The sequence below is a fragment of the Peromyscus eremicus genome, chromosome 4 (assembly GCF_949786415.1).
Source record: "Peromyscus eremicus chromosome 4, PerEre_H2_v1, whole genome shotgun sequence".
Taxonomy (NCBI): Eukaryota; Metazoa; Chordata; class Mammalia; order Rodentia; family Cricetidae; genus Peromyscus; species Peromyscus eremicus.
In genome coordinates this window covers 7,352,413-7,376,866 of record NC_081419.1, presented here as the reverse complement: position 1 = coordinate 7,376,866, position 24,454 = coordinate 7,352,413, and the positions used below count along the sequence as shown (strand labels likewise).

At 49.8% G+C, this 24,454-nt stretch overlaps 1 protein-coding gene across 6 annotated transcripts in view; it reads left to right on the top strand.

Moving 5' to 3' along the window:
* The first annotated feature begins 766 nt into the window (after positions 1-766).
* Ralgps1 (Ral GEF with PH domain and SH3 binding motif 1) overlaps positions 767-24,454 on the top strand; it is a 245,358-nt gene continuing 221,670 nt past the window's right edge. For 3 of the 6 annotated variants that reach the window (XM_059260106.1, XM_059260104.1, XM_059260102.1), the window contains exon 1: positions 768-999. The gene's annotated coding sequence lies outside the window, so the exon portion shown is untranslated. Of the gene's footprint in view, positions 1,000-24,454 lie in introns of all 6 variants that reach the window. The other 3 variants (XM_059260107.1, XM_059260105.1, XM_059260103.1) reach the window with 2 other exon arrangements.

Below are 24,454 nucleotides of genomic sequence, written 5' to 3'. Positions count from 1 at the left end.
GCAGCACGACAAATTACCAAGTTGTCAAAGCGATGATTTTGTCTACATGTCTGAGAAGCATCCTACCTCCTTTCTCTGGTAGGCATAACAGAATTTTGCTGTGGTTCCCGACCTTCAGGCCTTCACAGCCGCCCCCTGGCTTCCACAGTCTATGTAACTTACCATCTGTGCCTTTTAGCCAATGATTCAACCTCGGTTCCCTGCATATGCCTGGCCCAGCTTAAAAGAGTCTGGGTGCGGAGAGCCAGCTTCCAGGCCCACCTCCCCCAGCTTTGAATTTGGCATGGTTTTGGGCAAGACCCTCCTCAGGCCTAATTTTACCAGGTGTGAAATACATGAATCAGCCCCAAGAACCTTTAAGTGTGTGACTGAACTGTGATTATCTCTGAGTCATAAAGAATGGGTGCTAAGGTGATGATGTCTTGCTCACAAAGCCATTTTTTGTTGAAAATGAGAAACTCTAGGTAGGAATTTAAGTGGACACTGGGTAAGGCCTGGAAGGATGTGTGCAGAATAAACGCACGGTTATTTCTAGGCAGGGGGTGGGCGTGGCGGGTGGTTGAGCCCGAAGAGGGCAGCCGAACATCCCTGCAAACCTGAGCGTCTGCAGGATGAAGCCCAGGCCGAGGCCGGTGGGGGACCACTGCTGCAGCGGCTGCGCACTGGCTTTACCAGCCGCTTCATTTACGTGTCTCCGCCCCTGCGACAAGATGATTGGAGGAGCCCGGTATGGTGCTGCACTCTGATTGGCTAAGCCACCCGCCGTTCAGGCCCGGGAGCGGACGGTTCCTACTGCGGCTGGGCACCGGCTGGGCTCCCGCGTCGGCCCCGCGTTTCAAGCTTGCGCCCGGCCTAGCCTCAACCCGGCTTGGCCCGGCCCCGGCCTCGGAACGAAGGCGCCGCTGCCGCTGGGCCTCTCGCAGGGCCATGAGGAAGCGGCGGCAGCCCCTGTGGCCCGCGTCAAGGTGACCAGCCGGGACTGCGGCGGTGAGAGAGGCGGTGAGAGGAGCGGCTGGCGGGGCGGGGCGGGGCGGGGTGGGGTGGGGTGAGGCGGGTCCCCGGGCTCGGGCAGCTGCAGGTGCGGGGGGCGGGACCCCAGGCCTGAGGGGCCGGGGCGGGGCCTCGGCTCGAGGGTGGGACCTCGGCTCGAGGGGCGGGACCATGGCCGGGTCCCAGGGGCGCGAATGACAGCGTGTCGGGGGTGGCAACGGGGAAAGGGCGCAGGTGCGGGGGCCGGGGGCGGGGGCCTTGGCTCGTTGCGTGGGGCTTGGGCGGTCTCGGGTCCCAGGGGCGGGAACTAGAACCTGTGTGCGGGGTAGCGGCCGGGAAAGGGCTCAGGTGGGGGGGCGGGGCCTGGGGCGGCAGTGGGAGGGGGCTGTGCGGAGAGTCTGGGGAGAAGCACAGGTGCAGTGGGCGGGGCGGGGGAAACCCTGTAGGGGCGGGGGGCGGGGCTGAGGCGCGGTGTCTGGTCCGGAAGCGGGGCAGCAGGTGAGGAGCAGTGGGAGGGTGAGTGGGACCCACCCGGGAGAAGGGAAGGCTGCCCTCGCTGACGTCCCTGGCTTTGGCTTCTCTGAGGACTCTGTAGGCATCCACGGTTGCCTCTCGGAGGGGCGGGTCAGGCCCTGTCTGTCTTTGCTGAATCGCGCTAGGATCGCAGGTGCCCCGGTTAATAGGCCACGCCAAGCCCTAAGTGGGGCGCACTAATTTGTTTGTAACTCCCCTGTTGCTGTTGAAGGGGCATGGCTGGATTGCGGGGTGGTTGGCTTTCATTGGCTGATCGGCTGTTGGAAAATGTGTGCTCTTCAAGAGTAGTCGTTGGTGCGATACTCGAAAGGGTTCTGGATTGTTGACTCCTGGGAGCAGATGCTCGTGCAGATCTTCACAGTGCTGGTCTCAAAAAGATGGAAACAGTAGCGTGGTGAGGGTGATGAGACGGAACCGGAGCAAGAGCTCAGCTTTTTGGCTCTGTGAAACCTGGGATTTATTTTTGCCTTTTTGAGTGTTTTGTTGTTTGCAGCATGAGCATCCTGATGCCGAACTGTGACCTTCCAGGGGCCAGAGGGGAATTGCTTGTCAGGAGGTGACATGAGGCCTCTTCCTTGAGAGTTTGGAATGAAGTTTGTGGTGAGGAACCCCTCCTCCAAACTAGTGGTGTTTTAGGTCATGGTAGTCCCTGTGAGGCCTTGGATCAGGCTACAGCAGCCTGAGGAGCCATGGTCAATGGAAAGTGAAGTGTGTTTGTTTAGTTGTGGGCTGACCTTTAGACCCCAGTCCCAGTGAGGACACTAAGCTGATGGATTGGGCTTATAACGGAGCCTTATGGAATGCTCCCATTCCCTCCAACTTGGTTCTGCTGTATTCCAGACTTAAGAATGAAGAGCACCATGGACCTTCATTAGGTGTTTACTGAGACAGAGAGAAGGGAGAGAGATGATGGGGGCCCCTGTGATCCAGAAGTGTCCTTTATCTGCGTGTGACCTTTGGGTACCCGGTGTTGCCTCACGAGCAGTTGGTCAGTCTGACCTGCACTACTTTCTCTAGCGTTGTGTGAACAGGAGCTTCTTGCTGGCTTGCATTTGTCTTCATTTTAGAAGCTTGGGACTTTTGGGGACCAGACACCACGGTGCTGGCCTCCCTTGCTACAACTGGTATGGTGATCCAGTGGCAATATGGAGATGTCCCAGGGATAGGCTCTTGTTGGGGGAGCACTTGTGTGGCAGGGGCTAGGACTAGAAGCAGCTTGTGTGAATTGTTCCACCCTGTCTTGGCAGAAGCCATGTAAATGTCTCTTTGGGACTGCTCTTCTATGGCCTGTGTTTTAAAATGAAGCCCCAAGCCTGGTAGCTGATGATAAGAGCACATACCAGAAAGTGAGATGATTCGTTTTTCTTTCTTTCCTTCTTAAAAAAATATTTTTATTACATTTATTTTGTGTTTGTGCATGTAACAGTGTGCATGGGGAGGTCAGAGGATAACGTGTGGGAGTCTGTTCTCTGCTTCTACCATATGGGTCCCAGGCATCAAACTCGGGTGTTCAGGTTTGGTAGTAGGCACCTTTAACTCTGAGCCATTTCACAGGCCCCATGATTGGCTTTTCAATTTGTTATTGAGATGATAGCATTCAGAGCTGAGAGAAAACTGCATAATAGAAAACGGTTATGTCCAAACCCCATGTGATCTGTCCCTAACTGTTCCTTCTAGCTCTGACTTGGTAGCCAGACAGACTGGCTTGAAGCCCCACTAGTCTCCTGCTGTGTGACCTTGCACCAGCTTTTTACCCTCTCAGAGCTTTGCTTTCCTTATTTGTAAAAATTAAGAACAAGCCTGAATACCTTGTAAATTTGTTGTGAAGAATCAATAAGCTATTTGAAGGTGCTTCAATTACTTGACACCCAATCTTGGGACCTTTCTCTCCCTGCCCTGTCCCCTGCCTGCCTGGCTTCCAACACTGATTACTCAGAACAGCATGTGGCATGCAAGGAGTTGAGGACCAGGGATTCTGAGGCCTCTACTTCTTATATAACCTTAAGCAAGTCTCCTTCCCTTTCCAGATCTACGCTTCTTAGCTGAGTGGGAGAATGCTGGACTGTGTGATCTTGGGAGTGTTAACTCTGGCTGCTGATTGGCAAGCTGAAAATCTTCACACCTTTCAGAAAAGCAGGAAAGTGGAAGCCAGTGACCCGTGGTTTAGTTCTTTTAAAAATACCTGTCTAGGGGCTGAAGAGGTGCCTCAGTATTTAGGACACTTGGTCATCTTCCAGAGGACCTGAGTTCAGTTCGCAGCACTCACAACAGCCTGTTTCAGAAAATAAAACAGAGTATTATAGCCCGTTTGGCGGCTGGTAGGGAGTTACCAAATCATGGTGAAGGAGCAGATGAAGGATGTTCTCTAGGAAGCCGGTCTGGTGCTCTTATCGTCAGCCACCAGGCTTAGGGCTTCATTTTAACACACAGGCCATAGAAGAGCAGAACCAAAGAGACACTTATGAGCTTCTGCCAAGACCGCTTGGCAGGCTGTTGTGCCTTCAGCATGTGTTTTGTCTGTGCACAAGTGTGTCATCACAGCCAGGTGTGGTGTCGCACACCTTTAATCCCAGCATTCATGAGGCAGAGGCAGACAGATCTCTGTGCTTTCAAGGCCACTCTGGTCTACATAGTGAGTTCCAGGCCCCTCAGGACTACATAGTGAGACCTGGTCTCAAACAAAGAAAATAATATTTCAGTGTTATAGTGGAATTTGTGAGCTTCAACATAAAAGACAAAAGCTATGAAACAGGAAGAATTAAATTGGGGTGAGGGGTGGGAGGGCAGGGCGAGGGAATACAGGTGGGGATAAATAAAGTCTTAAGGGAACCTACTGTAGAAACTTCCGTGTGTGTGTGTGTGTGTGTGTGTGTGTGTGTGTGTGTGTGTGTGTGTGTATGTACATGTCTATACATATACACACACATATATACATATATACACATATATAAAAAGTTAAAATAGAGTTACCCTATAACAGTGTACCATTGTCCCACTTGACACCGCAGACTAACAAATAAAAGTTCAGTGCCAGGAATTATTTACCTCTTTTAGAGCTATTGACCAATGAGATTCATTAGACCCTCAAAAACTATAGGCTGTTACCAGTGCTATTGGTTACTCTTCAGAACTTGATGCTAAGACCCTTTTGCTGAAGATGCCACATACTTGGATGATAGAACATGGAGAAACCAATTTAGTACTCACCTGGAAGCTTCTTTTCTCCTGGCCAGCTTCTATAATGCTCGTATACCCTTCCAGCTATATGTGCCACCAGAGGAGAAAAGTCTCACCCAACTCAGAACCTGTGAACTACAGTGATTGGCCTGGCAAGGCATGACCACTAGCACACTAGTGGTGTGGATATCATGGTAGTAACCAGTCATTTTCTGATTGGATTTACGGCCGACTCCACAAGATGAAACCAACCAATACCTGGAACTATTATGGGACCAAGAACCTGTGGCTAGGCTGAAGTTTTCCTGGTCCTGCCTGGCCCACGGTCAGGACAAATCTCTCTCACCTGCCAGTCCCACAGCTGCTCAGACCCAAGTAAACACACAGAGACTTATATTACTTATAAACTGTATGGCTGTGGCAGGCTTCTTGCTAACTGTTCTTATATCTTAAATTAACCCATTTCTTTTAATCTATAAGTTGCCATGTGGCCTCGTGGCTTACCGGTATCTTAACATCTGCTTCTCATCATGGCGGCTGGCAGCATCTCTCTGACCCAGCCTCCTTCCACCCAGCATTTTCCTCTCTCCTTGTCCCACCTACACTATCCTTCCTGCCTGGCTACTGGCCAATCAGCGTTTTATTTATCAATCAATCATAGCAACATACATTCACAGTAACATATATTCACAGCATACAGGACATCCCACAGCACTAGACAGGTCATATGCCCTAGGTAGGAACCTACTACAATTATTCTGCTAAATAGACAGTATTAAACCAACTGCTAATAATATTGTTATACCTGTAGAGTAGAACATCCCTCAGCCCTCATCAGGGAAGTTTCTTCTTACAGTAGATGGCAGTTGGCATAGGGATTCACAACTGGTTAAGGTGCAGAAAAGAAGAGACGGCGGAATATTCAGTGCTAGATGGGACTCAGGGATCGTTAAAGAGGAAGAGAGGATGGAAAGACTGTATAGCCATAGGTGATGGATGACTATGAGGGAACTGTGTTCTCTAGACACAGCAGGCAATGCACACATGGACTCATGGCAGCTGTGACAGCGTGCACAAGAACTATACACGCTTAAGCTGGGCCCAACTGCAGCACGGACAGGGGAGGTGGGCATGAAGTTCCACCCCTGGGTGAGGAGCTTGGCAATTGATAGCTGCTGGAAGAGGTGAGAGTCAGCTTTCTTTAAATGCAGTCCTTGGTGTGTTGTCCATGCTCCAGTAGACTGCCCCACGTCCAAAAGTGTATGGGCAGCAGCAGAACTGGACTTGATGGACTTAAAGCTCAGACAGAGGACACAGAGTTGGGTGGGAGGGAAGGGGGTGGTTCTGAGAGGAGTTGGGCGATCAGAACACATTCTGTGAAGTTCTCAGAGAATTAGTGAAGACTGCTCTCCTGCCTCATTGCACACTCAGCTCATGCAGGGTTTGCTCACATAGTCTTTCTTGTTCATGGTCATTCCTTTTAAATAGTGTTGTAACATTTTTGTCTCTCAAGAAGTTTAAACAAAAATTACAAGGATTATTTTAAGCAAGTAAGCTCAGATGTGAGGTGTCTATCTTCCTCAAACTGCCAGTTCCTAGTCCTCTCTCTGGAGGCAGCTGCTGTGACCAGTTTTTATTTTTATGTTTTTAATTCTGTATTTTTTCTCTTGTAGCCATCTATACAGACCCTCTTCCCGCTGTGTATTCACTTTCTCATTTGGAAATGGTCCCAACAGTGGGGAATGTTCCAGCTGGTACACAGAATTCCTCTGATACTGTAAGCACTGGCTTTTTATCTCCCTCCCCATGATGTTTTCTCAGCCCTGGCTAGCAGGCATTGTTTAGAAGACTAACAAGAGCTGTCCCTTTTTCTTCTCTGGGAATGAAATGGCTTTGGTCCCAGTGAACATAGGTTAAAGGGCAGTCTGTGTATCTGGATAGAAAATAGAACTGAAAGAGGAAGGGAAGGGAATTTGCTCACTGACAATTAGGAAGTGATTTTCCATTTAGTCTGTGATTGGAAGTCTAACCTGGCACTTACTGGCTGGATAAATGGACAACTTACTTACTGGTCCTGTACCCTGGTTTCCTTGTCTGTAAGATGGGTGATGATGGTCACATCATCTGTGGGGTTTGTGGGGTTTGTGCAGAGGAGAGAACATCATGCTAGCAGAGCCTGAACAGCATCGATGCAGGCCATGTGCATGGTTGGGACAGGTGAGCTGCTGTGGCTCACAGCCCGAAGCAGACTCTATTCCTTAAAAGTAGATGCTCACTGGGCAGTTAAGGGTAAGTGTGGAGACATAGTGTGTAGGTGTGGTGGTTTGAAAGAAAATGTCCCCCAAAGGGAGTGGCACTATTAGGAGCTATGGCCTTGTTGAAGGAAGTGTGTCACTGTGGGGACAGACTTTGAGATCTCCTTTGCTTAAGCTTTGCTCAGTGTGACACTCAGTCAACTTCCTGTTACCTTCTGCTCAAGATGTAGCCAGCACCACATCTGCCTGCACGCTGCCATTGCTCCCTGCCATGGTGATAATGGATTTGAACCTCTGAAACTGTAAGCGAGCCACCCCAATTAAAGTTTTCTTTATAAGAGTTGCCACGGTCATGGTGTCTTTTCACAGCAACAGAAACCCTAACTAAGACAGTGGGCACACAGACATGGCTTTTGAGATGTTCACAGGCTGTGTGGAGAAAGACACTCCAGTCACTGCTTATGGAGCATAGTGGTGGGCCCAGCAGTAGGTGTGAGCAGGGGTGAGCAGTGTGGAGTTCACAGAAGCAGTGAACAATGACTTCTCTTGGGTGGCTTGGGGAGGGGTCTCCCCAACTTCTATTTTTCCTTTTTTTTTTTTTTTCTCCAGACAGGGTTTCTCTGTGTAGCCCTGGGTGACCTGGAACTCACTCTGTAGACCAGACTGGCCTTGAAAACATAGAGATCCACCTGCCTCTGCCTCTCGAGTTCTGGGATTAAAGGCGTGTGCCACCACACTCAGCACCTACAGATTTTTACAAGATTTATTTATTTACTTTACTTATGTGTGTGTATATGTGTGCCTGCATGAATTTTTATGCACTGTGTATGTGCAGGAGCCCATGGAGTACAGAAGAGGGTGTCAGATCCCTGGATCTGGAGTTACAGGTGGTTGTGTTTCTTTATGGGGGTGCTGGAAATTGAACTCTGGTTCTCTGCAAGGGCAGCAAGTGCTCTTAACTGCTGAACCATCTCTCCAGCCCAGCCTGTAGACTTTGACATGGGCAAGAGAGAGTTGGTTGGATCAGAATATGTTTCCTTAACTGTCATTGTGGGAACTCCTTGATCTTGGAGAGGATGTGTCACTTTCTCCAGGTGAGCATTCACTTTTCACTCTGCTGACTTCTGGGCTACAGCTTGTACCAGACACTAGGCACATGGGGATGATGCAGTCCTGTTCTACCCTTTAGTGCAAGTGGAGGATGACTGAAGGAGATTCATCATCATAGAGGCCACGGAATGAAGTGGCCAAGCAGATTCAGGCTCTGGAGTAGGCTGACCTGGGCTGACATTCTAGCTGTGTCACAGACAGTACCGCAGCAAATGTCTTCCCTGCCTTGTAAGATGAGTCTCTGTAACTTGGGACTTTGAAGTGAGGGTGCAGCAGGGTGCTTACACAGTGCCTGGAAGGAAGCTGTCTGGGGAGCACCAAGTAGGCCTCTCTGTCTGTTCCTTTTTCTTAGCATGCTAATGGTGCCAGTCAGATGGCCAAGAGAAGCCAGCTGAAGTCACAGAGCCCCAAAGCCATCCCGAGGATGCTCCTCCCAGGCTTGTGAGCTGGTCCACAGGTGTTTGCTCTCCTCTCTTGCCCCAGCTCTTCTTAAAGAAGGTGGTAAGACCCGAGTCATGGAGCACCCTGCTTGCCTGAGTACTGATGATTCCCTGAGCTTTCCTCAGGCGGGCACTGGGTGGGGATGAGTGTCTCCTCTGCGCTCCCTGAGGAGAGCAGAGACGTAGGGACGCAGGGCCTGCATCCTTCTGCTGTGCTTCTTCCGAGCTCTGAGTGTCAGAGAGGCTGGTGCCTGCTTGAGGCACAGTCTGCACTGCTCACGAGCACCCACTGAGCCTCCAGGAAGTGCCTCCACTTCTGTTTTCTCATTTGTGCAGAGATGTGATAGTCCCTCCCTCTGCATGGCCCCACAGGGTTTCCAAGAGATGGCCCCCGAACAGCACTTGGCAGAGGGCTTGCTCCAGAGCAACTGTACATGTGTGCTAGGACGAGGCTCTCCTTTCATCATTGTTACTGGGATGCCTTTTGGGGGGAATCACATGTGAAAGCTATGCGACTCATTGTTCAAAGAGTCTCAGCTGAGCTGTCAGTGGGCTGGCAGGAGCAGCCAGAAAGGTGGGCAGATCTTTTTCTGCATTAGCAAGGCAGATGCAGGTCTTGATCTCAGGAGGACAGAGGGTACTAGAGAGAGACACAATTACCTGTGGGCTAGGCCTGTCTAGGAGCTCCGTGGGCCTGGCCCTTCTTATTTCATTGTTGTGTGGTTCCATACTGTGTCCTTTATATGTAACATACCTTCTCCCCTGTGTGTGTGTGTGTGTGTGTGTGTGTGTGTGTGTGTGTGTGTGTATCTTCCATGTGCAAGCCAGAAGAGGGCATCAAATCCCCTGGAAATGGAGTTACAGGCAGTTGTGAGCCACCATGTAGGTGCTGGGAACTGAACTTAGGTCCTCTAGAAGAACAGCCAAAGCTCTTACCTGCTGAGCCATCTTTCCAGCCCCAGATTTAGATATTTTAATTATAAGGTTTAAGTTTAAGGTTAAGATAATTACTTAGCAATCAGAAGGAAATTTAAATGGTTGGCCTTGACAGTCACAAGTTTCTTGAAAATTAACTCATTTGGAAAGAAGGAGCATGTTTAAGTCCACGATTATTGGGTCCAATCATTCTCACCCACTCTTGTGAAGTCTGGCAAGTGGGGCAAGGGAGATCTGTTAGTACAGTTTTGAATTAAATATTTATGAAAACAATAAACCCAGAAGAACTTGTTTCACTCCTTTCTGGTAATAAAATTTATTGTGTGGAATTAGTGACTTCTACTGTTTTAAGACATTTCCTTCATTCTGTCTTCTCTGTAACTTCTCTCCTCCCTCTTTCCCCCTCCCTTTCTTTTCTCTGTCTGTCTGTCTGTCTCTCTCTTTCTGGTATTTATTTGTCCCAGGGTGGCTTTGAATTCATTTTATGGCCAAGGGTGCCTTTGAACCTCTGACACTCCCACCCCCACCTCCCAAGTGCTGGGATTACAGGTGTGATCATGCCTGGCTTATGCCTTTCTTTCCAGGCACCGTACCTCTGACTCTTTAAGTCCAGTGGCATTTGTAGATTGCCCCCTCCTGGGTTTCCACAATGCAGTGTAGCATGGAATGACACTGTGTGGCCACTGACAACTTGTGAATCTCCACTCCAGGAGGTAGGGTGCTAGGCTGGGGTAGCCAGAAAGATCTGCGAATGCCATTCCCATTGCCTAAGCGCTTCTGTTGTCTAAGTCCTTAAAGAAAGGAGACCAAGTCCTTAGCCAGGACTGCAGACAAGCTCTTTAGAGAAGTGGCCGCTGTGTGTCTGGGTCCCTGGTGTAGGGTCTATGGTGCCAAGGACTGTGGCTGCTTTGCTCCCCAATGAGTATCTAGTGGTTAGTTAAAAGTGTGAGGAATGAACTGACGAAGAAAATGGACTGATTGAAATCCACAAAACAAGAAGGTTGTCGGCTCAGAGGTCCCTTCCATCCTATAATATTGGAACACTTTACAGTGCTCAAAATATCTCACTGACAGTTATCCCCACCTCATGTTGATTGGGCAGGGCAGGCAGGGTAGGCGTGGTGCACCTAAGACAATGGAAGCTCAGAGGGGTTCATTGCCCAAGATGGCTACGAGAGAGTTGGGGTTCTTTTGCCTCTGTAGGGGCCTCTTTTCACACCCAGACACCTTAAAGTATGATCTGGTGCTCACCTTGTGGCGTCACAGGTGAGGTGAGGAAACAGAGCAGCGTTAGATAAAATCACCTATCATAGCTTTGCTTGATTTTTATGTATTTTAAAGTTCCTGTTGGATTTGGGGAGTTAAGTTCATCTCAAAGTGTTAGGACTTGCTAGTAAATAACAAGATAGTGATTATTGGTGTGTGTGCTTGGTGCCTGATGACCAGAGTTAAGATTTGGGTTCTGTGGGGAAGGTTTTCTATTAGAAGTTGTTTGCTGATTGGTGTGTGGCCTCCTGGCTGACTTCAGCGAGTTTTCTTATGTCACTTATCTTGGGCACCTTTGCACCTAGCACCCCCGTGGCCTTTGTGCTCATCAGGTGGAGTGTCAGTCTGGAGGTTCATGCTGCTGCCCTTCCCAGATGAGGGCAGAGACTTGGCCGCTTTGTTCTGACTTCTCAGCCGTGTGAACACATCAGCTGAATGTAGCAATCTTGCAACAGCTGCTAGCAGGTCATACATGGCTGCTAATAAACATGTCAGTAGTTAAGGGTTTCTCTCAGATGACAGCCTCTGAAGCAGGGGTTTGTTGAGTAGTCGTTGTGATTGAAAGGGAGCAGCACTAAGCCTTGACTGGGTATGAGGCTCTGTTGTCTACCTGGTGACAGTGGCTGGCTAAGAAGAAACAGTGTCTCTGCTCTCCGCACTTCCATCATGGTTCTGGGCTAGGGGTTGCGGGGGAGCGTCTTAGGCTTGGGAGGGTCTTGGAACCCAGTTTTATCAGCATACCCAGTGGTGCTCCTGGAATAGATAGGAGCAGCCTGTATTTTGGAAAAATCACCAGTGTGGAGCCAGAATTTGCCGTGAGGAGTTCCCTGGTGAATGTGCGTCCTTCCTGAGTAGGAAAGCCAGGATCGGTGACTGAGAAGGAAGGAGCTGGAGGTGTGGGACCACACCTGCAGCCGAAGGTAGAGGGCAGCATTGCTCCTCCTCCTCCATGTCCTGCCCGGCCCTCTGTCTCCTTGTCCAGTCCTCATTGGGGCTAGTGAGTGCCAGCACTGTGCTGCTGTGAGGCACGAGGAGCCAGCCCTGGCCTTTCTGTCTTGTATAATACTGACTGAGCACAAAGCAGTAGTAAATCAGTGTGTAAACTATTAACTGCAGCCCAGTGTGGTGACAGATGTCTGTCATCCAGCGCTTAAGAGTTGGAGGCATAGCCGGGCCATGGTGGCGCACCCCTTTAATCGAAGCACTCAGGAGGCAGATGCAGGCAGATCTTTGTGAGTTCAAGTCCAGTCTGGTCTACAGAGTGAATTTTAGGACAGCCAGGGCTGTTACACAAAGAAACCCTGTCTTGAAAAAACCAAACCAAACCAAAACCAACAAAAAAATAATTGGAGGCAGGAGGATGCCAGTGTGGCCAGTGTTGAGAACAGGGAAAGATGAATGCTGGTCCCAGGAAATGACATTGCTTGAACTGGACTAGAAATCTCTGCCACGCTGTGTCCTAGCTGTTGACTTTGACCTCAGGCCTGCCAGCTGTCAGTTAAGCTGTTCTTTCTGAGCTCTTGACTGGCTGCTTCCTCACTTCCTGAGGGAATGGGAGGATGCCTTGACTCATTAGCGTTTTTTAATCATGCTGTGCACATCTATGGAACATATAACTGCCCTGGGGACCCTGTGGTCTTAGTGGGCAGGAGACAGTTAATGAGGCCGGGGCCGTGTTGGGAGAGGCACGCTTGGAAGTGGAAGCTCATGGGACCACACCGACTTCAGGTCCTAGAGAAAGGCTTCAGCTTTTGGAGTGCAGTGGGTGGGAGGTGCGTTTGGGCAGCCACACAGAAGTCAGGCGAGCTGGGGTGGTGGTGAGGCCACTGTGTTAAGGGTGTGGTTGACTGAGAGACTGGAGGAAGTGCTTGTGGAGGGGCTCCAGAGAGGGCCCAGCGGAGAGTGAGCGTGCATTTGGACCTTGTCCTGGCGTCGAGGGAGGGTGGTTCAAGGCCCTGTCACTGCTGACCTTGGTGTACTGTGGAGGAGGATGGCAAGAAAGAGGCGGACATCAGGAGATGATGAATGCTATTTCCAGAATCCAGATGCCAGGTAGTGGGGCCTGACCCTGGCCGTGGATGGTGGGTTTTGTGAACCTGGAGTGGTAGACCCTTGCATGATGATGGTAATAGGGAGGAGGGTGATGTCAGTCGTTTGTTTTGTTGACAGGAGATGGTGGGTGGGTCCGGTCACTGAGAAATGGAATTTGAAGGGAATATTAGGTGGGGAGGAAGAAGGTAGTGAACTGGAGTTTGGCCATTTTGAGTCTGGCCAGCCTTGATGCAACTTGGTTGGACTGTCTTGGTGACTGATCACTCACCTGCCACTAGAAGAGACTTCTTGCTAGGCATGTCATTGGGAACATCAGCATCTGATGCCACCAGGGAGAAGGAAGCTAGCACTTTTCACAGGGGCTTCTAATGTCTCCTGGATGAGCCATCCTTAAGTATATGGCCTCTGGGGTCTATTGTCAGGGATGATGGGATTGCTCAGGAGGGCCGTGTGGGAAGCAAAAGATGTTGGATGCACTGCTGGGAGTGTCAGTACAGGGACACTGGGGCACGATGGAAGGGCCAGGGGAAGGGGCAAGAGGTCAGCTAAGATGGAAGACCATGGTGCAGGTACCTGCCTCTGCCTCCTTCCGTCAGGGTCTTCCTCCTGCCCCCGAGCTGGACCCTCTTGTGTTTGGCAACATCAGAGTCTTGTTCTCTTATGCTGTGGTGTCAGTCAGTTAGGTCCTGACTCCAAAGAATTTAGTTTTGTTTTCTCTGAGTAAAGACTCAGAGAAGGTCTTTGCTGCAGCCCATTTCTCAGAAACCTCAAGAAAGTATTGACGCCTCCTGTTGCTGGCCCTGTGGAAAGAAATCTCTGGCCCCTGAGCAGGAAGAGTGTCATCCCCACCCTGAATCTGCCCGACATTCTGGGGTCCAGGAAGGCTCTGCAGTTCGAGTGGAAAGGTGTATGTCTGGATCTAGTACAGGCTGCGATTCCGCTGGACCAAAGTGGCCTGCAGTGTCACAGAGGGCACAAGGTCTACAGGTGGCTGTGGGCTGGAGAGACTGTTGAACTGGTCAATTAGAAGTTTCAATAAGCCCGAGAATCCGACCGAATCAGTTTACCGAACCAGCTGATGGGCCAGTGGGCAGCTGGTGTGTGACCAGGAACCCCGAGAGCACTGATTGTCACTGAGGCACCGACCCTTGTACTTAAAGCCGCAGCGTAGTGACAGGGCTGGGCACACTGGAGGGACCCAGCTGGCCTAAATGCTGGGGCTGGGAAGGAAAGTGGCTGCATTGATTGAGCTGAGAGGAAACTAGGCTGGAATGTGAGGGAGGGTCAGGAGCATGTGTACCAGGCAGCCCTTGGGAGACAATCCTACCTTTGCCCAAATACTCAATCCCAGAGAGAGTCCTCCAGCTGGCGGACGGACGGCTCTAGGTAAGATACATAACCTTCCCAGGCCTGTTGGCTCAGTTGATCTTGATCTTTTAATTAACATTTTTATTTTCTTATTATTGTGTGTGCAAGTGTATGTTGTGTGTGTGTGTGTGTGTGTGTGTGTGTGTGTGTGCGCGCGCGCGCGCGCGCGTGTACCATGGTGCACGGGTGGAGGAGGGCAGCTTTGGGGGTCTGGTTTCTTCTTCCACATGGGATCTGGAGCTCAAGCTCAGAGTTGGGCAGCAAGCACGCACTTCTACCTGCCCTGCCATCTCGCCAATCCTTATTTCATGTTTATCAATGGTCTCAATATGTAGCCCAAGCCGGCCCTGAACTTGTGATTGATCCTTCTGCCTCTGCAGCCCAGGTGCTTGGATAAGCACCAGCTGTTCCTCTTCAATGGCTGTGATAGCAGCACCTACCTGAGACGGTCATTGTAAGGATTCAATGATATGTTATATGGGCAAGATGCCTAGTGAGGTGTCTGTTACTGGGTAGTTCTTCAGTGTGGTGATGGTGTTCCCGTCATCTGAACACCTTTACAGATAGCTCCACTGGGTTAAATTGACCAGTCGGACACAGGCATGAAGCTGTGTGAACATGAACACATGTGAAGGAAAGCCAGACTCATGGGCACCGAGTGTTGAGTGTAATAGGGGAACATGACGGTTAATATTAACTAATACAGGAAGTCGCAGAAAAGACGGCGTGATGGGAAATGACAGCACAAGACCCCAAACCTTGGTGGCGGGTCTCAGCTGGCTGTGAAGGAGAGGGGAAGACATTCCCATCCACACCTGGGTGATGAGGACAAAATGTTTTCAGGACCCCCACCATCTCCCTGGGTGTCTGAGTTGGCACACATGGTGGGTGGCATTAGGATTACTTCCTTTTTTTTTTTTTTTAAATCCTGGTGTGATCAGACACCAGACGGCCTGGGAATTGAACCTGGGTCCTCTGGAACATCAGTCAGTGCTCTTAACTGCTGAGCCATCTCTCTCCTCTTAGGATTACTTCCTAATGTTTGTTCTTTAACCCAGAGCTTCATTTTTATAACTACACTTGTTACAGAGTAGCCTTTACCAATAGGTAGTGAATGAATAGATTAAAATCAATTAATTGGTCTCTGACTCTTCCCAGGGCATTTATATGTGATAACAGTGATGACTGACAACATATATTCTAAATGTTGGTAAAGATGTAGGGTGATTATAAGGTATTTTATAAAACATGATATAATGGTGATGTTCATTTGGGAAAAATGAGTTGGTTAAAATGTGATTTTTTTTTTTTCCCCCGTTTGGTACTGGGGACTGAACCCAGAACCTTGTGCTTGCTAGGCAAGCATACCACTGGTCAAAATTCCCATCCCCCACATGTTAATTTTTGTAAAACAGTGAAATCACCCTCATTTATACAGATTCCTTTTCCTTTCAGTGTGTTTGGTTGATATGTGTAAAGACTGTGGAGACTTTGTTGATGGAGAATAGAGATGACTTGTGTAGGTTACCTTTTCTCATCGCTGTAACAAAATGTCTGAGGCAGAAAAACGTAAGGAAGGAGGGGCTCGATTTGGCTCACAGTTTAAGGGATACAGTCCACTGTGGCAGGAAGTCATGATGATGGGAATGTGAGGCCCTGACATTGTCTGCCATCAGGAAGCAGAGAGGTAAATTCTGGTTCGTTTTTATTCAGCCCCAAACTGCAGGACATGGATAGATGGTGCTGCCCACATTCAGGGTCTTTCCTTGTTACTTAAACCTCTCTGCAAATGCCCTCAGAGACTTCCCAGTGGGATTCTAAATCCAGTTAAGTAGATAACGAAGGCTGAGCAGCATATGGCTGTAGCTATTGCAAGCCATTTTCTCATTTGACCGTTGTTCTCTGGGTGGGTTACAAGTGTTAGAAATGCAAGAGAAGCTGGGCGGTGGTAGCACATGTCTTTAATCCCAGCACTCAGGAGACAGAGGCATTCGGATCTCTAGTTTGAGGCCAGCCTGGTCTACAGAGAGAGTTCCAGGACAGCCAAGGCTACAAAGAGAGCCCCTGTCTCGAAAAACAAAACAAAACAAAACAAACAAACAAAAGAAATGCCAGAGAACAAGGACATAATAAGATACGAGTTTCTTCTTCATGTGTGAGAAGTTAGAAGGTTATTGGCTCAGAGTAGGTAAGGAGCATGCTGAATCAGGGACCTAAATTTTTTCTAAGGCTGAGGCTATCTCATGACCCAAGATGGTTGCTGGAGCTCTAGTCTTTCCATCTGCATTCCAACCTTAGACATTTGAGGCCAACCTGGGCTACAGTGTGAGTCCCTATCTCAAAACAAGCAATCCAGAAAACAAAGAATGGTCAGGTAGAAAAGGCAGAAAAACTTAACACTAGAGAGAAGCACCAAGAATATTCAGCCCGAAAGGAAATTGGCTCATTAAACTGGGGCAGGTGTCCTGTTGTGTGTGTTGCCCTCTTGGGAAAGTCAGAGGCGCTCTGAGAGATGAGACAGCAGGCTGGGAAGAGAAGGGACTTGCTGACCGAAAGGCATTAGACAGTACATCACACATGTCAGCATCAGAAGTGAGAAGTGGTACCCATGATTGCTGAGCACCCTGGGCCACGAGGAAGGAAACTGAGGAGAGGCTTGGACGAGATGGGCCAGTGTATGTCCTTCAGAGTGCCTAAGCTGGAGGTCAGGCGGGGGTTAGACAGAGTCCTCAATTAAACCAGAAAAGGACCTGAGCCTGCAGGTTGTAAGGGCTGCCTGTGAACCAGACAAAACAGCAAAAGTGAACCCCTAACATCTAGGTGAAATGTCAATTTCAAAGGCAGACATAATTTGCACCCTTGTCAAAGAACACTTCAAAGAAAGAATACCATGTTGACAGAGTTCATCCACAGTGGAACTGCCTGGGGCCACTGGAACAGTGCCATCAGTTGGGAAGGGACAGTGGCTGGAGGAGCCTTTGCTACCCAGCTAGGTTTCAGTTCACATCTGATTGTCACAGGAACCCGTTTCAGGTAACCCAGCACCCACCTTTCACATGTAGCTTTGCTACACCCATGCTGACACCGTTCCTGGGAGAAAATCCACACGCTCAGTGATTGGGAGGTGAATCAGACCCAAAGTCACGTGCACAGGCAGGACGATGGGAAAGGACCAGCAGAGTGGAGCCATTCCAGGACTCAGCCACTTCTAAATAATTTTGACTGTGATTGTAAAATAGAACATGAAATAATTATTGAAAGGAGATAAAGCATACAGTCGTGAAGTTAAGGCAGGAGCAGGGTCCAGCTCAAAGCAGAACCCCTGCATGTGCACGTCCTCCCGAGGGCTGTGCTGCCATGAGGCTGACGTTTGGCGGCTCTCTGCAGCCCTCCAGTGTGTCTGGGTATGCACCTTCTGCCTCATGTGGTGCCGAGCAGGCACATCACTCCCTGAGCTGCTTTCAGGGCAGTCGCTGGGGTATGTCTCTTCACACTCTGTGGAGCAGTTTGCTGGGCACTGCTCCTATTTCCAGTTCATAGTCTTTGGAAAGCACAGTGATGTTCAAACAGTTGAATATTGAGTGACCATGTGACCTAGCCATTCCACTCTGAGGCATATACCCAAGAGACCCAAAACACCTTAAGTTCCTGTCAGCTGATGAATGGGTAGAAGGACGTCCAGGGCGTGGGCCCCTTGAGCTGCACACGGCAGACCGTTAGATTAGTACAGCTTTGTGCTGTAGTGTGGGTGAACGAGAAACAGTTACAGTAAAAAGAAGGCCCGTTATTGCATGATTCCATTTGTGTGATGCATTTAGAAGAGGCAGAGCCTTACCCACCCACAGAAGGTGGGTCAGTGACTGGAGGGCTGGCGAGGGCCCAGTGGGCACTAACTAGTGTGTAGGCAGAGGGTTTTGGAGGATGGTGATGAGAGTGTTCTGTTAACACTAAGTAGTGATGACCAAGCCGCTCATGGACTGTGATGAGAACCACTGAATTCCAGAGTTTTAAAGAGTGAAGTTGGGTCCCATAAATTATATCTGTTTTAAAATCTTTATTAAATATTAGTTCTGGAAAAAGTAAGAAAACAACAGGGTCATCACCATCCTGTTCTCAGCTCTTGGGGTGTGTCTGTCCCCACTTTGTTCTGTGTATCTGTCTTGTGTTTGGGTTGACCTGTGTGTCCTTTCCCACAGTGCGTTAGTGTCCTCTCCTCAGGGTTTTATGAAGAAACCATACTTAGGCAACCGTATCACCCTTGGCTCGTACTCACCTCAGGTCTCTAAGTTTGAGAGGCCCTAACTGCCACTGTTCCCTTCTCTAAAGGGACTGTCATGTTTATCCTGTCCACACCTCTTCACCGGAATAGCTAATAGGAAGGGGAAATGATGGCAAGACCATGGGGCAGACAAATTTCTATCTACGCTGGTGGGAGTGTAAGCTGGCTTAGCCACCACAAAAATCAGCATTGTCTGCTAAAGCCAGACAACCTCCACCCCCACTGGGTACCAAACCAGCTTTGAGACTGACACAGAGAGTGGAAGGCTGCGGCGGCGGCGGCTGTGTCCCACAGACCTTGCTCCGCAATGTTGGCAGCACCTCTGGCTCCGATTGCCCAAATGGGAAGCAAGGCCAGAGCTTGTCAGTCATAGGATGGACAGATCCTGTTAGGATCCTAGTAAAATGGTGGTTCCTTGATGGAATCCCAGAGTCAGAAGGGGCCAATGAACACAGTTCAGCTGGAAAATCTGGGAACTACAACATTCATTCTCACACAGACACCGGTACATGTGCTGTGTAGATGTACATGTATGTATATAGATTACCAATATACAGGGGAATCAGTACTAACAAAACCCACAGTAGTGGCTGCCCTTAGAGGTGGGTCTTGATCTGCACACAGCTGCTGGTTATAAGTGAGAATTCCTGGAGGTCTACCCTCAGTGTCGTGTACGCTCTGCATTGTACTTCTGTGAACAAGTTTATACAAACATTGAGAAAATTGCTTTCATGCCAGGCAGTGATGGCACATGCCTTTAATCCCAGCACTCAGGAGGCAGAGCCAGGTGGATCTCTGGGAGTTCGAGGCCAGCCTGGTCTACAGAGCAAGTTCCAGTTCAGCCAGGGCTACACAAAGAAACCCTGTCATGGAAAAGAAAAAAGAAAGAAAATTACTTTCTTTGCTTGGGTACTTTAGAAATTAATAAAGTACAATTATTTTTAACATACTCATATCTTTATCTTTATAATCTTATATTTGTATTCATTTTACAATGTATGTAGATATTGTAAAATGTACTTTAGAGTGTATCTTTCATTTACAAATATATTTACATATATTAGAAGTACTTAAAAAAATATAAACTGGCCATAGTGGATGATGAGAAAGTTAGGTGAACTGAGGCTACAGTCATAACAGAAGGGGGCACCCTGCCTGTATAGAAGCCTGGGTGTGGGGAGGGGCCACTGGACAAGTGGGTGTTTGAAGGATTCTATGGTGTTCCGTCAGAGTGGGTGTCCTTAGTATGCTAGCATATGTGATTATGGGATAGGAGAGGGTGGTGAGAAGCAGGAGAGAGGTTGGCAGCTGGACTGACTCCTGGTTTTCACAGAGCAGTCAGTGAACTGAGGCCACAGAGGCCATAGAGACCAAGGGGCTGGGAGAGAAGGGGAATGCCAAGGCTAGAGAAAGTGGTTTGGACCTGGGGCTGTGAGCCCTGTCCGAGCTGACCTCAGGTCGAATGGCTTTACGCCACTAGCCTTAGTCACGAGGAGCTTCTGTGGCTGTGGGGCCCAGTGCTATGTGGGAGTTGCTGGGAGAGTGGGGAACGAGGAGGGCCATGGTGGCTGGTAGAGAAGCAGGCGGGTGCTCAAGGGTTGTGCTGCTCTGCGGTTGTAGACAGGAGAGAGGCAGGTGTGGCCAGCAGGGCAAAGCACGAGAGTGGACTGTGTGGTACTGGCACTGGTTGTCTGAGCTCGGAATGGACCCTGGGCCTTGGGTGGGTCCCGGGCTTCAGACAGAGGTTCTACTCTGAGTTGGGAGGGCACAGCTGGGTTGAGAGAGAGCTGAGGGAGGCAAGTGAGCCACCCCCCTGGAGTGAGCAGGGGTGGAGTGAGGTGAGGGTGAGGTGAGGGTGTGGGGAGAGGCGTTTTGGTGGGCCAAGCCTGCAGGCACTGTTCCTAGTGTCAGCCTGCACTCCCAGTCCTGCTCCTGCTCCCTGCAGACAGCCTCGCACGATGGGGCTAGAGCTTTCTTCTGCCCCTGTACTCTGGAGCTCCTTCCTTCTCAGTCGAGCCTTTGGACTTTTTGACTCACCTAATGCATTTTCCAGTGTTTTCTTGAGGCCCATTCCCCATGCCAACCCTGCATCCTAGGTGAGGTGGGAACAAAAGCAGTGGCTGTCGAGGGTCAACACCTGTGATTTTAGGACAGCATTGTCCTCTGTTATGCTAATGGTAATATCAGATATCGATCCATGGGTAATGCATATGACATTCAAAGAACAGGTTGAAGCCAGACCTCATAGCATTGATTTTTTTTCTGAGTGGGATGGGCTTGGAAAAGCAATTCACAACCTCGTGGAACATCAGCTTTTCACAGCAGTACTCTGCAAGGAGATTGGATGGAGTGGCATGGCCCGCTGGGGTCACAGAGCCCCACGGGTGTTCCTTCCCTCCCCTTGAGCAGGTGTCCCTGGTGCAGGTGAGCCACCAGGGCTGTAGTTAGGGAGACCACCTCCCAATCGGACCTGGTAGGCTGAGGGAGCATCAGGCATCCTTGGTAAGCACGTGCACAGTGGGGCTAGATGTTCACTATCCATGAGGGCCCTACAAATGTCGCTGTTAAAAGGCTCGGTCCCCAAGATGATACTGTTGGAAGGTGGTAGGGGGACCATTAGAGATAGGGGCGTAGCAGGCGGTCCTTAGGTCAGTGTGAGACTGCCCTAGATGGAGATTATGGGACCTTAGGTTTTCCTTCTCTCTGGCTCTGCTTCCTGGCTCAAGAGGAGAGCAGTTTGCTCTAATTTAATGGTCCCTCGGTGACATTCTGTCTTCACTTGATCTGGACTGGAACCTGCAGACCTACCAGCCAAATATTTTCTCTTTGTAAATGTGTTACCTTAGGTGTTTGTTGTCTTAGGGTGACAGAGTACTGATTGGCACAAACCCCTTCCTTCCCAGATCAAGCTGTGGGGTCTCCTCTGGTTCTCATGTTGGGGGTGTTCCCATCTGTCTCTGATCCCTCCTGGTGCACATTTGTGGCCACTCTGACATTGTCACTCTTTGGTCCCGTTGCTGTCTACTCAGATACGCTTTCTTCTCTTCAGTCAGGTGTGTGTATTCACCACAGACAGTTCTCACTGTCTAGGTCAGCTCCTTTCTTCACCTTGAGTTGTCTCTGCCGTGGGCCCTTGGCCAAAGAGGGCCAGCTCAGGTCACTGTATGAGTTCCAGGTGGCTCTAGTGATGGGTTCGATGGAGTTGAGGATGAGTAGATGTGACTGTTGTCTTCTAGGGACTGTAGTGTGCTGGTCGTCCTCTCCCACCCCTCCCACTGTTGGTCACACGTATGCCCGAGGTTCTGTCCACCCTGGTTCATGGACACTCTTTCTTTTGAATTGTCATGGTGCTTGTTGGACCTCCTCTCAGCCCTGGCTGCACTTGGCATTGTGCCCTGCTGTGTATTTTTATATTTTAGTCTACTCTGCCTTACTTCCTTGCCTAGACCCTAGTTCCTTGAAGGCGGGCCTGTGTCTTGCTCAATGTCTCTCACACAGTAGCAGCTTAATAAATGTCACTGCACTGACAGCAGTGTGGACCCCCAGCTTCCACCCCTCAGTGGCCATGGCCTTGCAGGAAGGAAGGAGTGTGGGGAGAACAGATGTTTTCCTGAGGAAGTGTCAAGATTCCCCTAGCTAGGAACAGCCGCCAGTGTTAAAGGCCATGCTGGGACAGCATTTTCCAGGTTCTTCTAGCAGCTTCATCCAGTCAGCTTTGCTCCCCAGGAGCAGAAGGTGAAGTGTGTGGCCAGCTGTGCTGTGGAGAGTTGATGCAGCACTGTGTGGGGTTGGGTCCCCAAGGAGGTGGCTGCAAAGCTCTGTTGGTTTACCGTGTGGGGCAGAAAGGGAAGTGGACTTCAGCTGAGGATTTCGTAGAAGCCACACAGCAAGAAAGTGGTATAGTGGGTTTAGCCCAGGTCAGCGGGGCTCTGAACGTGGCTTCCTCTATGCTGCCTGCTGCTGGGTCTATTAGCATTTTGAGAGCTGTTGTAGCCGCTCGCTCACTTGTGTGCATGCTGGGAGGGGCTGCCCAGCCTTGCCAACCCCAGGGCATTTGGGTTCATCTAGGTCCCTAGTAAGGTCACAGGTTGCTAACTTATCCACATGGGCCCACCTGAACAGGAGCTGAGGATAGCCTGTCGTGAGCCTGACCCAGCAATGAGCAGAGCTGGCACATGGCGGGGCCTAGGCAGCGAGGGCTGGCTCCTTCCCTCATGGCCACTATCATCTCTTCCTGCTGTGGTGCCTTATTTGAAATGCCACTTCTTCCTTTGGGTCCCTCCTGCAGTGTCTCTGCTGTGTGTCCTTCTCCAGGCTGACGCTGCATCCAGACGTCCTTAGCACTCATCAAATGTGTCGTCTTCCTCACCGCGCTGGGTCACAGCCTGACCACATCCCGGCCACCCCTCCAAGATACCGGAAGAGGGTCGCTCAGGCACCACCCAAAGCCCTATCCTAACAGCTTTGGTTACGCGCAGCTGGGAAAACTCACTGCATGTTCCCACATCCGACTGAGGCGGGCCCACAGGGCGGCAGAGTGGAGCTTGGCTCAGCCGGGAGCAATGAGATGCCTAGAAATGGGAGGGCCATACAGGGACAGTAAGCTCCATCCTTACCCCACGTCCTCTATTTAAACATGTTGATAAACAGTCTCAAAAGACACAAATGACAGAAACGGTGTATTACCTACTCAGTGGTCCTTGATTTTAAAATTTTTAAATAAAAAAATGGATTTCCTGTTTTAGTTGAGAAAACAATACACAGCCAAACCCAATAAACAGATAAACAAAGGCCATGTGTAGATTAGACAGAAAAAGGGAAGTGCTGTGGGGGATGGTCTTTCTGTATGCTTGAATATGGTTAATAAAGAAGCTCCTTTGGCCTGTGGTAAGACAGGTTATAGCCAGGTGGGAAATCAAGAGATACAGGGAGAAGAGGGCAGAGCCGACACAGACGCTGAGCACTGCCGGGGGGGGGGGGGGGGGGGGGGAGTTGTCATGGGGCACAGGTAAAGCCACGGGACACTTGTGGGACATAGAGTAATAGAAGTGGGTTGATTTAAGACGAGTGAGCTAGTTAGCAATGAGCCTGAGCCATCATCAGCCAAACAATTATAAGTCATAGTAAGCCTCTGAGTCAATAATTTGGGAAGCAGCTGCTGGGTATTTGGGAGTTGGTGGTGGAACAGAAACTTCCGCCTACAGCCATGACTTCAAAGCTCCCTCCCCACAGGGTATGAAACGTGCTAATCACACTCTCCCTTTCAGCCATGGCCAACCCCATCTCTTTACTTCTCTATGTGATACCATTAACTCATAGTTTCAACCACTGCCACAAAGGGGATACCTATCCCATGTGCCAAACCCAGGCTCAAATTATTTTATATACTTAAGCTTCCATCCCCAGCAAGCACAGCTGAGCCTTGAGCCCTCTTTCTGTAACACAGAAATAGCTTTGCCTCCGTGTTTCCCTTGCCTGTGTTGAGGGTCCTAGAGATGGAGCAACCACTTCCTCATTCCTCATCTCTCCTTTCAAATCCTTACTTTTGCAGGGGTGTGTTACAACCTTTCTCTTCAGCCTGTTATCATCTCCTACACGGTAGGTCTCTGGCATTTTAAGAACTTGTAACAATTTAACAAATAACTTCCAACTCAGAGCTGTACTCGGCACTATTTCAGACCGAGCAAAAGGCGTCCAGCACTCTTCTGTCTCAGCCACACTCTGCCTCACCATTGGCTTCAGGTACCAAAACTCCTGGAGTCCCTCACCCATGATAAAATGGCTTTGTCTTCTGGAAGTTCAGCTGGGCAAGTGTTGGCTGTGTATGGCAGGTGTGGCCCCTTCCTTACAGTCTGCAGATACAGAGCCCAGGAAAGCAAATCCTCTTCCTTTTCCCCACCAAGCCGAGACGCTCCTCTTCTTGGGATTTCGGGATGTAAGTGCAGGCCTTAGTGTGTGCACAGTCACTCCACTGCTCTGAAGAACTGGGCTGTGCTAGTGTGTAACATGGCCAATTTTTCACCTAGTGATCTTTTGTCGTTTCCCTT